This window comes from Nomascus leucogenys, chromosome 19 (genome assembly GCF_006542625.1).
Source record: "Nomascus leucogenys isolate Asia chromosome 19, Asia_NLE_v1, whole genome shotgun sequence".
Classification (NCBI taxonomy): Eukaryota; Metazoa; Chordata; class Mammalia; order Primates; family Hylobatidae; genus Nomascus; species Nomascus leucogenys.
The window spans coordinates 45,225,428-45,238,602 of record NC_044399.1 but is presented as its reverse complement, the minus strand read 5'-3'; positions in this window follow the sequence as shown (position 1 = coordinate 45,238,602).

Genomic DNA, 13,175 nt, shown 5'->3' with positions numbered 1-13,175 from the left:
AAATTTTGGCCTCATAATTAGGAAAAAAATCATTTTTATGTTTATGTAGCAGACTGTGTGTTTTGTTTAGTTTGTTGTTCACTCCTCACCCTTGCCATGCCTTGGGAGTGTAATATTCTTCCCAACTCCACTACCTTGAGCTTGGCCTTATGATTTGCTTTGACTAGTGAAACGACAGCATGCTGGCTCCAATCACAAGCCGTAAGGGGTATTGCAAAATTTTACTTCCCTTTAAGTATCTGCCCTCCAGCCTGAAAATATGTTCTATGCTCCTTGAGACCTGTTCCCAAAATGACAACACTTGGAGCAGACTGGAACTTCTCCTGAATCCTGGAACTAAATAAATCCAGCTTAGGCCAGACAACCTATGTCCAGCCACAACCAATAGTCAGGCCAATATGCAAGAAGGAAATGCTCCTTGTTAGACACTGAGATTTGAGGTTCTTTATTTTACAGCAAAAGGTTACTAAAACAGCTTGATTGATTTAAAAAAAGAAAGTAAGGCCACAACCTTTAGAAGCAGATCATCAACAATTTCTAAACCATCCATACTGGGATTAAGTCTTCCATTCTAACATTATCACTTACTGCACAAAGTGCTGTCTGACCTTGAACAAGTTACTCTCAACTTCTTTAGGTCACAGTTTCCTTAAAAGAATTCAGTGAAATAGATCTGAAAGCATCTAATAGAGCCCTGGAATACAGTAGGTACCAACTGATGCTTGTTTTATTTTCTGATAATTAAGTCCAACACAACACATTGAAAATAAATGTAGAAACTTGAAAGGAGTTAAAGCAGAAAATATTACTATAAATAACTAAACTGATTTGGCCAGAAATTTCAGAAATCCAATAATTTTCATTGTAATTAAATAGGTGTCCGACTCATTAGTAGAGGTGATAAAAACTTATGGATCAAAAAAATGAGCTCAATAAGAATTCTTCCTACAGAGATTAATGCTATTTCCAGCCTAGTAAATTCTCATTTAATAAAAAGTCTACACATTAAGAATTTGTGCTAATCTAATTTGGACAAGGGTAAAATTTACCTTTCTCTCTTTTTGTCTACTTTCATTTTAGGTTTCCATGGTTCATGGCAGGTTTGTTACATGGGAAAGTTGTGTGTCACTGGGATTTGATGTACAAATGATCCTGTCACCTAGGTAGGGAGGACAGTACCCCATAGGTAGCCTTCTAATTCACATCTTTCTTTTTAAACTGAATATCTAAAAGCATCCAAAAGGAGTGTAATCAAGCTTAGAGAGTTTGCTGAATCTATTAACATTATTTAGTTGTTTGCTAAAATATGCTATGGCAACAGACAACTCAGTAACTTAGAAAATCAAAAATGTATTTGCCACTGTTACCTATCAGATGTGAGTTGGCTGCAGCTCTTTCTGTGCATATATTTTATGTCCTTATCTGCAAATGGTGTTCTTGTGATAAAGAAGTAAAAAGCAATGGTGAAACCCCAGGATGCTTCCTAAAGTTTCTGCAGGAGCAAGGATTATATCACTCATACACTGCATTGAGCAGAGCAAGTCATGCAATCAAAACCTGACACCAATGAAGTGCGCGACCCCCAAAGACAAGCCCTGTATGGCTGGGCCTAGTATACAGGGAAAGCAAGTAATTAGGAACAATAATTCAATCCACTAAACCAATTGAGAGAATTCGTATTTTAAAAAATTTAGCACACCAATTACCTATATGCAAATAGATGCTGCTAATCATGACAGCTTTTTATTAGTAACTAATAAAAAGGATCTCCACCAAAAACACTTTAGTAATAAATTCAAGTAATTGAAAATGTTTAAAATAATAAAACCATAGTTAACTGAAATATAATTCATACTTTTCATTAATTTGGACTGGTCAGATCATCAATTGGCCTGACTGTGATGCTTTATTACATAAAGTTCAAAAAATAGAATATCACTATTGACTTGAAATAAAATTAGCTTAAGTAATATCCCCAAATCAAAACATTTCTGGTAAAACTGAAACTAGAATAAGTGAATTTTTTGAAGTTAGGCAACGCCCTCTATTTTATCATGAACAAGTGCATGTGTGCATCAACCATTCTCTGTTTTGTCTTTTTTTGTAATCACTGTGCTCTGGTGCTCTTAGGGGAAGGAACAGTGATGTGCTGGAGCAGCTTGTACCAGCTTGTGAGAGTTATTTTGTTAATTTTTCAGGAAATACACAAAGTGGTGATAAAGCATATTTTTTAAAATTATATAAATTTTAATTAAATTATATTGAAAGCAAAGGCAATGAATCCTCAAAAGTCATCACTTCCTAATTATTTTATTATAAATGTATATTTTCACATTATACTCTAATCTGTGCCCCAGATTATTTACATCTATTGTAGTTGTATGCAGAAAAGTTATATAATGATGATGCAGGAGATAGAAACTATTTAGGCAGAGAGAAAGGGCAACAGAGTCCTCAGTGAAATTTCCCTTTTAACAAAAATCAGCCCCCAAATTATTTCTTTTCTAACAAAAGAGCAGCCTGAAAATTCAAGCTTCAAACAGATAAGCAAACTGGAAGCTTGCATGGATTAATGCCAGGAGCTGTGCCAACAGAAAGGGGCTACCTGGGGGCCAGGTAAGTTCAACATGGTGGCTCTATTTTCCCGTTTCTTTGTCACCATGTGTACAGTAAAGAAACAGGCAACATGGCACAAGCCAGGCAGAGAACCTATCTGCATAATAAAAGATTAGGGTGGGGCAAGCCAGATTTATGTGCTCTATGCAAATGGCACACCTATTCCTAATGAGTTTTTCCTGCCCCATGCAAATGACACACCTGGTCCAAGCAATCTTTCATGCCCTGGGTAAATCAGACACCACCTCTTCAAGCTCATCTATAAAGCCTGCTACATTTCCCCATGGAACCAGCAACCCATTTCTCCAGGACCCCTCTCTGTGGTAGAGAGCTCTTCTCTTTCTTTTGCCTATTAAGTTTCCACTCTGAATCTCACTCTTTGTGTGTCTGTGTCATACTTTTCCATGGCCATAAAACAATGAATCTCGGTTATTTATCCCAGACAATGACCCCACTTCATTTTAGAGGCCTGTCCAGGATCCAAAGTAGATTCACTGGAAGGGTGAGTATAGGAGCAAACCCCAACCCTTTCCTGTCATGTTGAGGTCTCTGTCCTCCATTTTAAAATCAAATCAAACACTTGGCCCCCTTCAGCCATTTAAAAATGGTTGGTGTGGCTGCCAATCTTACAAGACTCAGGGAACAGGCTTGCCAGGGAAAACTTAGCAAACCCCACAGTGGCCTAAGGGTACTGGGAATGTTGGCTTTGTTTTGAACCAGTTTTCTTTCATGGAGAGCCTAGCCATCACATGGGGCTGGAAGAGGTGCAGAGGCAACTGAGGGTTCCTGGCCAGGGCCACACTGTGGTGTTACCTGAAGGCTTCTGGACTAACCCCAGCCTCCAACAGCCTGATGGGTGTCAGCAACAGGATCTCCAAGCTTCTTCTATCATAAATTTCCTCCTTTCCTATCAACTAATGCCATGTCTCCTATCCCCTCTCCATATGCAATGCTATGGGAATTTTTACAGTTCAGGAAAGTAATCTTGTCAGGCAAGATCAACAAATGCTGTAGTAACCAGAAATATAACTCAAAGGATTGCCATTTTTGTGATTTTTCTAGAAACAGAGGATTTGCCCCACCCAAAAGTGAGGGTCTCTCTCTCTACCCTTGGTCTGGATAGCCCATGGTATTTCAAGGCCTACTGCACCACCTAGTGGAATAGGAATCCTCTCCGTGAGGCACATTGTCAGCTCCTTTGCCAAAACAATCTAGTTTCCCAATTCTCCTCCCTTTTTGTGCCCCTCTACAAGAGATCAGGCTTTATGCTTCTTCTGAGAATAGGAAAACTCAACAATGAGGAGGAAAATGTCCTCCCAAACCAAATTTTAGTCTCAATACTGTTCCATCAGCAGGAAAACTGCCATTCAGTACCTACGTTCTTTTAAGGCACCTCTTCTGCCTCCAATTAAAATACTGCTTAAACAATAAGGCAATTTTATGTCCGGAAGGTAACCACAGCCACTGCCTAAGAATAAATACTTGAGTCCAGGCCATAATAGCAGATTATACAGCTCAACCCAGTACAGTGCCTCCATTAAAGGGCCTTGCCCAAATGCAACTATTGCATAGTCTTTCCCGAGATCCATCTATCAGGGAGCTATGCAGATCACACAAGTCTAGGAAGTCAAAGGGAAATCACCAAGGGACGACTGTTGTTGCATGGGTGAGCGTGACATATCCCAATTACTTAGCTCCTCCAGATCCATGATGGAGAGTCATGCCTGCATCTATGGGCAGCACCTTTAACAGATGCCAGGGCTCAGGGAACCAAGGAGAAAAAACAGTTAGGGGGACATCCCCACTGTCTTCCCCTCCGCACTAAGCCACTCCAAAGGAAAGGGAGGAGACTAAAGAGGAGGCTTTTTCTTGCTTCTCTTTCTAGGTGGGTAATAGACCATCTTCAGCCTGAAGCCTTCTGAAATATATTCTGAAGCACTGAGACTCCTGTGAACCTGAAACTCTGCTTGTGGACAAGGGCATGGCCTTCTTACTAGACCTTTGCTAGTGTTTCACAATCAACTCAGCTCTTTAAGCAATCATAGCAGGCAGGCCCATAAGGAAGGATTTCCCCAAAACTAGAGAAGCAACTTCTGGGAAAACCATCTGAGGCAGCTATTGAATGTCCAGGCCCTTCTTGACCCTTTTATCTGAAGCCTCCTCCAACCATATCATCAGCTCCTCTAGCTCCACCATCTCCAAAACTCTCTGCTCCCCAAGCATCACTCTTACCCCAACAGGAAATGCCCAATAGAAAGTGATGCCACCAGGGTTCAAGTTCCCTTCTCATTGTAGGACCTTAGGCAAATAAAGGGAAACTTAAGCTGATTTTCTGATGAACCTGATAGGATATAGAAGATTTCCAAAATTTAACTCAGATGTTTGACCTCTCATGATGTGGTGTTATGATGCTCCTAAGCCAAAGCCTACTCAAAGCTGAAAACAGGCAGCTCTTCAAGTAGCAGAGAAATTCAGAGATGAGCAGTATATCTCCTATAGCATGCCAAAAAAAAAAAAAGAGAAAATAGGGAAAGTGAAGAAATAGGGGAACCATCATTCCCAATAGGAAGGAGAGGCAGTACCTCGACCCTGATTGGAAACCCCAATACTCCAAAGATGAACAGAAAAGGAAAAATGTTTTAATGTGCATATTGCAGGGCCTACAAAGTGCTGGGTCCAAACCTCTTAACTATTTGAAACTGTCTATGATAAACCAAAAGCCAAATGAGAATCCCATGGACTTAATGGAAAGGCCAAAAGAGACACTAATAAAACACACCTCCTTATCCCCTGATTCAGTCAAGGGACAGCTCATCCTAAAGAACAAGTTTATTACATACAGCTCCTGATATTAGAAGGAGACTGCAGAAGTAGGCCATAGGACCAGATAGGACCTTGGAAAATCTCCTGAGGGTGGCCACCTTTGTCTTTTATTATGCATACCAGGAGGAGGCCCAGGAAAAAGAGAGGAAACATGAGAGAAAGACAGAGGCTCTAGTAGGGCTTTGCAGGCTTGCAAACTCCAGGATGGCCGAGGTGCATCCATTAGTTGCTACCAGTGTGGCAAGTCAGGTCACCTTAAGAAGGACTGTCCAGGCAGCAAGAGGAAGCCATCTTGACCCTGTCCAGCCTGTGGCAGGGACCACTGGAGATCGGACTGCCCCTGGAGATGTAGGTCACTGGGTTCAGAAACAGTCTCATAGATGGTCCAGTAGGACTGTTGGGTCCTGGGTCTCAGATCCCTGGCTTGAGCAGCTCAATCTGCCATTACTGCAGGGATCCCAGGGTGATTCTGGAAATTGGAGGAAGGAGGGTGAACCTCTATCTGCACATTGGAGATAGCCTCTCTCATCTCTCTAATCCAGGCTCCCCTCTTCCTGTAGCACAAGAGTGATGGGCATCTCAGGAAAGTTTCAACCCAATATTTTTCTCAACCCCTTGGTTGTAGTTGGGGGGGCCTATTATTTACATATGCCTTCTTAATCATGCCTGAAAGTCTCACTCCTGTATTTGCTAGAGACATTTTAGCTCACATAGGGGCCAACATACTTATAGCCCCAGGACAAACTCTGTCTCCCCCTGGTGGAAGCTAATATTAATCCAGAAGTGTGGGAAACTCAAGGAAGAATAGGTCAATCTCTAAGCACTAGGCCAGTCTGGATCCATCTTAAGGATCCCACTTCTTTTCCTAATCAGAAACAACATCCCCTAAAGGCAAAGGCTAGGAAAGGGCTACAAGACATTATTAATAACCCAAAAATGCAGGGCCTCCTCAAACCTTGTAACAGTCCCTGAAAAACCCCAATATTAGGAGTGCAGAAACCCAATGGGGAAGATAGACTAGTTCAGGACCTCCACCTCAGTAATCAGGCCACAGTCCCAATTCATCTGGTGGGCCCTAATCCCTATACCTTGCTAACTCTAATGTCTGAGGGAACTAAATGGTTCACAGTCCTAGATCTAGAGGATGCATTTTTCTGCATAACATTATATCCTGACTCTCAATATCTGTTTGCCTTCAAAGATTCCTGCAGCCAAACTGCCCAGTTAACACTGAGAGTTCTGTCTCAGGGATTTTGAGACAGTCCTCACTTGTTTGGACAGGCACTGTCAGAGGATCTCTCTGAGTTTTCTCATCCTTAGATCAGGGTCTTGCATTATGTAGATGACATACTTCTCTGTGCCCCAACTGAGGAAGCTTCTCAGGAAGGCACTGAAGCTCTTCTTAATTTCTTAACTGACAGAGGATATAAGGTTTCAAAATCTAAGGCCTAGCTTTGCCAAACCTCAGTGAAGTACCTAGGTTTGTTGCTGACTGAAGGGACCAGAGCATTAGGGGAAAGATTAAGCCCATTTCCTCCTTCCCCTTCCCTAACACCATCAAGATGGATACCTGGGTACAGTGAGATAGCTTGTCCCTTACATCACCTCATAAAAGAAACTCAAGCAGCTAAAACTCATTTCCTAACGTGGGAACCTGAAGTTCAAAAGGCCTTTAACCAGCTAAAACAAGCCTGATCTTTATGTATCAGAAAGGAAGGGAATGGCCCTGGGAGTCTTAACTCAAGCTTGAGAACCAACTCAACAGTCACTGGCTACCTGAGTAAGGAGCTTCATTTGGTGGCTAAAGGATGGCCAGCATGCTTCCAAGCAGTTGCCACAGTGGCCCTACTGGTACCAGAGGCCAACCAAATTAACCCTAGGAAATAGCTTAATGGTTTATACCCCCATATAATGTACCAGGATTGCTGTCTTCAAGGGGGGCCTTTGTCTAATAGACAAGCTCTGCTGTTAGAAGGGTTTAAAATTATATCGAAGGGTTTACAATTATATCAAAAACTTGTTGTTGCCTAAACCCAGCCACTTTCCTCGTCAAGGAAACTGGGGAACCTGAGTATGACTGAAAACAAGTTGTGGTACAGACTTATGCAGCCTGGGAGGATGTCAGAGAAACTCCCCCTAGAAAATCCAGACTGGACCCTCTTCATGGATGGATGTTTCTTTCTTTTTTTTTTTTTTTTTTTTGAGATGGAGTCTCACTCTGTTGGCCAAGCTGGAGTGCAGTGGCGTGATATCAGCTCACTGCAAGCTCTGCCTCCCAGGTTCACGCCATTCTCCTGCCTCAGCCTCCCAAGTAGCTGGGACTACAGCCACCCACCACCACATCGAGCTAATTTTTTGTATTTTTAGTAGAGACGGGGTTTCACCATGTTAGCCAGGATGGTCTTGATCTCCTTACCTCGTGATCCACCCACCTCAGCCTCTCTAAGTGCTGGGATTACAGGCATGAGCCACCACACCCAGCCATGGATGGATGTTTCTTTGTGGAACAAGGATCCCATAAAGCAGGATATGCAGTAGTCACTCTGAATGATGTTACTGAAAGTGTGCCCCTCACTCCAGGCACAAGCACTCAACTAGCTGAACTGCTAGCTCTTACAAGCTATAAGGTTTCAAAATCTTGAATTAAGCAAGAGAAAGTTGGCTAACATTTACGCTGACTCAAAGTATGCTTTCTTAGTTCTTCACACTCATGCTGCCATTTGGAAGGAAAGACGTTTTTTACCACTAATGGATCCCCTATAAAATATCACCAGGAAATTAACAGGTTTTTATCCTCAGTTTTCCTTCCATGAGAGGCAGCAGTGATACATTGTAAGACACATCAGAAAGGAACAGACGACACAGATGAAGGAAACAGGCAGTCAAGTCAGTGGCAAGGAAGTCTCAGGGGCTCAACACACTCAAAGCCCCTCTATTCTGGGAAGGTTCCATAAGAGAAATTAAGCCCCATTACTCCTCTACAGAGATTGAATGGGCCATCTCTCAAGGGTACACTTTCCAGCCCTCCAGATGGCTACAGTGAAAGGATGGCAAGCTCCAATTTTACTTGCAAAAGGATAAAACTTATCAGTGTGCCCAGAGGTTGTTTTCAACAGAGAACTTACAAGCAGTCAAAGAGGTTGTTATTGCCTGTGAAGTCTGTCTTAAAAATAATCCCCTCAACAGGTGGCTCCTTCCTCTTCAAACCCAAAGGATGGGAAGCTATGCAGGGGAGGACTGGCAGATAAAACTCAGCCATATGCCAAAGATTAAGGGCATCCAATACATCCTGGTATGGGTAGATACTTTCACTAACTGGGTAGAAGTAGAAGCATTTCCATGCCATACAGAAAAAGCTTCTGTGGTAATAAAAGTATTAATGAAATAGCTCCCCACTTTGGTCTACTTAAGTTCCTCCAAAGTGACAATGGCCCCTCATTTAAGGCAGCCATCACACAGGGAGTCTCAAAGGCACTAGGCATACAGTATCATCTCCATTGTTCTTGGAGACCTCCATCCTCAGAAAAGCTAGAGAAAACAAATGATATTATCAAAAGATACCTCAGAAAACTGTCCCAAGAAATTGAACTTCCTTGGGTCACTCTTTCCTCCCATAGCTTTACTGCAGGTAAGAAATACCCCTACAAAATTAGGTCTGAGCCCTTTCAAGATTCTGTATGGATGGCCTTTCATTACAAATAATTTCCTATTAAACCAGGAAACCTCTGAATTGGTTAAGCATGTAACCTCTCTGGCTCACTTTCAACAGGAATTAATACAACTACCAGAAGCCCAACCCCAAGGAATAGGACCATCATTATTTAACCCAGAAGATTTGGCATTTGTAAAAGTTCTCCCTTCTCTCTCCTTCCATAAGCTCAAGCTAGGAAAGGCCCTACACTGTTCTCCTTTCAACTCTCTCAGTGACAAAAGTTTCAGGAATCAACTCCTGGATACATCACACTCAAGTCAAAGCCTGGAAAGCTGAGGGAGCTACCCCGGATAGCCTAAAAAAATGTCCTGGCTATCAACGCAAAAAAAAAAAAAAATAGAGCTTAAGCTGAAAATCATAAAAGATAAGTAAATGAGTGAGGGATACTCATCCTACTGAGTGCCACCCCCACATTACCAGATACAGTCAATCATATTTACTTTTCCTCTTGAGATTCAACATCAGATATTAGAACTTCTTTTTTACGCATACTTTCAGGGAGATTTTGATTATCCATGGGATTACATTTGTAACTTCATAAACTCCCAAAGGGAAATTCTGTATCTTGGCAAGTAAAATTTTAAATGGAAATTATTTACTATGCCACACTTGAGGGAATTGTTAAACTCACTCTACTATTTGCTATATACTGTAGCACCCCTAGAATGGATATCAGACAAAGAATCTCAATAGCTATAGTATTTTGCTTAATTATTATCCTTATAGCAGAGATAATAGTTACAGACAAGAAGTAAACATGAAAGTTTTGCTATCACTGAGTCTGCTATGATTTTTTATTGAGTTTGGTAATATGTCACACTCTAGCTATGCAAAGAAGTTATAAAGAAAGAAATTTTATATAAGAAAGGATCTTGTATGGTAAATTCTTGTCCTAAAGAAAATGACTGGTTGTTTAAAAAGTGGAATGTTTAGGACAAGTCAGAAAGTTTAAGCATGTTGTAGATGGTCTGTGTAAGTCATGAAATGATTAATAATTACAGGAAATATTTAGCCAAACTTAACACTAAAAGTACTCTAGCCACCCAACCCAATGCCATTTATCCTATAAAGAATGTTATTTCTATATTAACGCTTCTGGTAAAGTACAGCAACATCTTGTGGAGGCAAACCAGTATCTAACAGGTATCAAACAAATTCTACTGTCATGGTTGTGGCCTATAGTACCCTGACCAATAACGGTAATCTTAATACTCATATTTGAACCCTATATTCAAAACCTTCTTGTAAGATTCATCTCTTCTCACCTAGAAGCGATTAAATTCCAAGTGGTGCTGCAGATGGAAACACACATGGACATGCCATTCTTCCGAGGACGCTTAGATCAACATCAGAAGGAACTCTAACTGCTGTTCCCTACACAATGCCCCTCTTCAGCAGGAAGTAACCACAAAGAGTCATTGTCAAACACCCCCTAACAGCAGTTAGGGTTATCACTTCTGAGGGGGCACATATGATACAGGAGATAGAAAGGAATTATTTAGGCAGATAGTAAGGGCAACAGAGTCCTCAGTGGAATTTCCCTTTTAACAAAAAAAAAAAAACAGCCCCCAAATAATTTCTTTTCTACAAAGAGCAGCCTGAAAAACCAAGTTTCAAACATAGATAAACAAGCTGGAAGGTTGCACAGGTGAATGCTGGCAGCTATGCCAATAGAAAAGGGCCACCTGGGGTCAGGTATGTTCAACATGGAGGCTCCATCTTCCCTTTTCTTTGTTACCACATGTACAGTAAAGAAAGCAGGCAACATGTCACCAGCCAGGCAGAAAAGCCATCTGTATAATAAAAGATTAGGGTTGGGGCAGCCAGATTTTAATGTCCTGTGCAAATGGCACACCTAGCCCTAACCTGTTTTTCATGCCCTATGAAAATTATACACCTAGTCCAACCAATCTTTCATGCTCTGTGTAAATTAGACACCACTTCCTCAAGCTTATCTATAAAACCCACAGCATTTCCCCACAGAACCAGCAACCCATTTCTCCATGACCCTTCTCTGCTGTAGAGCTCTTTTTTTGTGTGAGACAGAGTCTCACTCTGTCACCCTGGCTGGAGTGCAGTGATGTGATCTCAGCTCACTGCAAGCTCCACCTCCCAGGTTCACACCATTCTCCTGCTTCAGCCTCCCGAGTAGCTGGGACTACAGGCACCCACCACCATGCCCAGCTAATTTTTTGTATTTTAAGTAGAGACAGGGTTTCACTGTGTTAGCCAGGATGGTCTTGATCTCCTGACATCTTGATCTGCCCACCTCACCCTCCCAAAGTGCTGGGATTACAGGCATGAGCCACCGCACCTGTCTGAGCTCATCTCTTTCTTTCACCTATTTAACTTCAGCTTCGAACCTTACTCTTTGTGTGTCCACGTCCTACTTTTCCATGGCCATGAGACAACAAATCTCAGGTATTTACCCCAGACAATGACACCGCTTCAATGGTGTGCTACTGCACATCTCTTCCCCACTTCCCTATACAATGACATCATGTTGGTAGCCTAAACTTGGCCACAATTGGCAAATGCTACAAATTAAGGCTTGATTTACTGCCTTCTTGATTGAAAAGACTTTAAAATGTGATGGAGAATAAGCTAATAATGCACAGTACTTTAAGTGCATGCTAGGTTGGTAGCATTTATTGGTTATTACATTGTGAATAAGACAAAAAAAAGAGGTAATACCTTTTCAGTATTTGAAAACTATTATCAAATTCAGGAAAGCCACTCATGAAATTCTGACACATCTCTGTGTTCACTTTCTCTTTACTCAATAACATAAATAAAAATAAGAACCAAAATTTATCTTGGTTGTATGCCCACTTTTGAATGACATTAGCAACGTTTTTGCTGAATCAGATAGTAAGCAAACATTTATTCACAGTCTCATTTTGTCAAATCATAGATAAATTACAATCTTGAATTGGCTATGGATAGAAGAGTATGGCAAAAATTAGTTGAAAGCATTTTGTGAGAATCAATGAGCTATAATGGAATTTACAATAAAGAGTATCGTATATTATTAGTTGTAAGTTGTGTGCTACACATCCTTTATGTCAATCATATTTATAATAAACTTACTTTTTTTCAGAGAGTCAGTTCCTAAACATTTACCAACACACCACTGGAAAGGAAGAGGAAAATTAACCAGAAAAAGAGAAGGAATTTTTTTCAGTGCCGTATCTGCTCTCCTTAATTTTCTAGATATACAGTGAAGCAATGATACCTGTGAATATTTGAGATCCTTCTTCTCTCAGCCCAAGCATTCTTCTATTCTGCTAAGTCAAACCCAGCAAACAAAATGATCTTATGGAAAGTCTGAAGCAGTAGAAACAGGGCCCTGACAGCATAGATACCTCTTTCCCCCTAAACAGGAGTTTTATTATTTTTCCCCTAAAAAATTACAGAGAACATCACAGTACTGAGTGAGAAGTCATGTTATTTGTGCTCTGACTCTCATCCTAATTCCACACTTTAACCTGCCTCTGCTTTGTATAGACATTATGTTATTAGTGCTTTTTTCACATCAAGCTAAATATTCTCAATTCTGTAGCCATTTTTTCTTTCATCTAACTTATTCATTCTTGCCATCTTAGTCATTCCCCTTATATCACATTCCGGTGTGACAGAACTTTACTAGCACAATTCTTAATGTAGACTGACCATCAGAAAAATGATTCCTGGGTTTGGAAACTACACGTCTATAGAGGCAGTCTAGGACCACGTTGGCAACATTAGCAGTCACCAAACACTGCTGGCTCACTGCAAACTTGAAGTTAACTGAACTATTCCACACAACCTATTCAGAATCTGGGTCTCCTCCCTCTTATACTTTGAGAGCTAAGACAAAAATACCAAAATTGAAACGATGCAGTTTATTAAGAACATTAAAAGAGCAAATATAAAAACCAGATAATAGGACTCAAGAAGTATAACAAGAAACAAAGATCCATTCACACATAAATAACGCCTGTGAAATCATGGCAGTGCAACTCAGTACATACCAATGATTATA